The sequence below is a fragment of the Sinocyclocheilus rhinocerous genome, unplaced genomic scaffold (genome assembly GCF_001515625.1).
Source record: "Sinocyclocheilus rhinocerous isolate Xijiao unplaced genomic scaffold, SAMN03320098_v1.1 scaffold564, whole genome shotgun sequence".
NCBI classification, from domain to species: domain Eukaryota; kingdom Metazoa; phylum Chordata; class Actinopteri; order Cypriniformes; family Cyprinidae; genus Sinocyclocheilus; species Sinocyclocheilus rhinocerous.
Window position 1 is genome coordinate 337,788 of NW_015645070.1, and position 3,054 is coordinate 340,841.

General features: G+C 37.3%; 1 protein-coding gene across 1 annotated transcript in view; it reads right to left on the minus strand.

Annotated features, from left to right (window-relative positions):
- Nucleotides 1-2,098: 2,098 nt before the first annotated feature.
- The window catches only part of LOC107705397 (CD276 antigen-like), a 12,945-nt gene continuing 11,989 nt past the window's right edge, over nt 2,099-3,054 (minus strand). Inside the window, exon 6 of the mRNA XM_016508669.1 lies at nt 2,099-2,440. The gene's annotated coding sequence lies outside the window, so the exon portion shown is untranslated. The remainder of the gene's footprint in view (nt 2,441-3,054) is intronic.

Consider the following 3,054-nt stretch of genomic DNA (forward strand, 5'->3'; position numbering starts at 1 on the left):
GACTCTGCCTGAGAGGTAAGGAAAAATACACTTACTTGAGATTATATTTTTTATATCTCTGAAATAAATGATGTATTCTTGAAAACAATCTTTTATTGTACTATTGAATAAAATATTAGGTAAGCTGGTGTATGGTGGGAGTTCTGGCACAATATGGCTGCCATCGCATCATCCAGGTGGATGCTGCACATTGGTGGTGGTTGAGGAGATTAAAGCGCTATGAGTACCCAGAAAAGCGCTATATAAATGTAACAAATTAATAATTATTGAATTAAAACAACATTTTATTGTACTGTTGAATAAAATATTAGTTAATTATCAAAGAAAAAAAATAATTAATAGCCATAATATGGACTTTTGTAAATGCTGTGATACTATGATGCTCAGATACTGTGATTTCCTTCTCACATTGCTGATTTCACCATTAACTCTTCACCTGAACAGTTTATGTTTTTGTATATGGTATCACTGTAATCCTTGACCATCAAAACATAGGGGTAGACATAACCTTTTCTGTGTTATCATGTTTGGGTCAGGAGATATGACACAAAATACATAATTTGGTTATGGCAGAAAGTAAAATGGTCACCATGGCAATCACGAGGTGTTTTTTGCTATGGCTCCATTTCTGAAAATGTTTAGGGCCCTAACCTGTACAATTGTACCAAGTTTCATGCTTTTATGAAAAAGGGAACATATCACCTCAAATTTTGCAAATATCACCTGGACTATAAAAGGATTTAAACATGGTAAAATGAGTTTAAAAAGCTAAAACAGCTGGAAGTATTATCAAATTACTCAAACATCTGAGGGGTTTGTGAATTCATTCTAATCCTGCAGAATTTGCTGCAGGCACAGTGTGTGCATGAGGTCATGTTTGTTGTCATAAGAATAACAGTCCACATTGTATGCTAATGGAAAAACATGCTTCACATCACCTCAGAAGAAAAGAATGAAACAATCATTTTAAAATTATTTTTTACTGGTTTATTTAGCCTTATGCCACACTACCACTTAAACAAAAGTATATAATGTCATAGGTTAACAAACAAAATAAAATGGGAGGAAATGTGTTTACTGTTTGATTCTTTAAAAAAAAACAACAACAAACAGTTCCTTGTTTTTTAACCAAGACAAAGACCGTCTTAAAAAGATGAAACCGAAGGCCATAGACATTTAACACAAGCTTTATTTGATTAATAAACAACTATGTGAAATTATTGCTACAGTACATTGTATTAATGCATAATTAATGGGTAAGCTAACAGAAGGATGCTGGATTGTGATTTGTTCTAAATGTAGTGTGTGGGGGAAAAAAAGCCATCAGCATCAGGTTACTCTGAATAATGTTTGAAGCAAGTCATGCAACTAGCTGGATTCAAAAACCTTGTTTGTACAGATTTGTTGTGTAACCACCATCATTCAAGTTACAATGTGTCACTGATTTGACTGCAGAGATTACATTTAGTAAAAGAAAAAACATACAACACATTTCCCCCCAGGTCACTTAGTTTTTATGGCCTTTTTGTAAGAATGGACTGAATAAACATTCATATTTGTGAAATGTATCACTACCACTGTGTGAACAGAGTTTCCACTGAACTGGATATTCAGGAGTTTCATGAAATGAAAGAAACTTTAATTTCTCTGATGCTCAAGGGTGACTGCACCTTTTCAATACCCAAGCTCACTGGGGCCTTTTTATGATGTTATTGAATTTCCTACATGTCTCTGCAGGGTCTTCAAAGTTTATCAGTAGATCTCGGGTATTAGGATTCGCTCCTCAAATAACATGTGCTTCAAGCTTGACCTCAATATAGTGTTAAATCAAACCCAGTTTAACAATAATTATGGTTATGATGTAGGACTGATACAGGTTTTGATGTACAGCTAACATCTAACAAATGTCTTTCATTTTCAGATGATGGAAACATGAGATGGAAGTACTGCAATCACTGTATTATTGCCTATACAGTGAAAGTCAGGGGTGTCCAGTGTTGTTTTGGATTTCATTAACTTTCAATGTGTGGACAAAACAGTTGAAAACTCTAAATATAATCTTTTGTGTTCCACAGAAGAAGGTACTGTATGTCATGCAGGTTTGGAATGACATGAAGATGCATAACTGATGACAGAATTTCAGTTTTTTTAAAGTGAACTACCAGGATATAAATGTGATGATAATCTGATGCCCTCATGAAATTCTATTCCTGTGTGTCTGTTTTCCTTACAAATACTGTTTTCACTGACCTGCCTGGAAGAGAAACATAAAAGACCATAACCTTTTTACATATAAATACAAACACACATACATTACGCATGTATATGCTGACCTTATAAACCCTTAAGTAGACACATATTATTTATGGTCCATGGTCCACCTTGATGATAAGCTTAAATTGTTCAATTCATCAAAGCTGTCAACATGGCAGTCCCCTCCCTATATTTATTGCGAAACAAGAGAACAGAGAATTAGAATGACACCTATTTTTGAAATGGTTTACGGACAGAGTTCAACGCATAGAATGTGTGTAATTGTATTTGATCTGGATTTGTAATGTATGCATGGCCTAAAGTTCACCACAGCCATGTCACCCTGCAGCCCAAGACTGGTTGCCCACTGAAGCCAAGCAGGGTTCAGCCTAGTCAGTACCTGGATGGGAGACCTCCTGGGAAAACTAGGTTGCTGCTGGAAGGGGTGCTAGTGAGGCCAGCAGGGAGTGCTCACCCTGCGGTCTGTGTAGGTCCTAATGTCCCAGTATAGTGACGGGGACACTATACTGCCAAAAAGCACCATCTTTCGGATGAGACGTTAAACCGAGGTCCTGACTCTCTGTGGTCATTAAAAATCCCATGGCACTTCTCATAAAGAGTAGGGGCGTAACCCCAGTGTTCTGGCCAAATTGCCACCTCTGGCCCTTGTCAATCATGGCCTCCTAATAATCCCCATCCACTTGATTGGCTCTATGACTCTCTCTCCTCTCCACCTGTAGCTGATGTGTGGTGAGCGCACTGGTGCTGTTGTCCTGTGGCTGCCGTCGCATCATCCAAGTG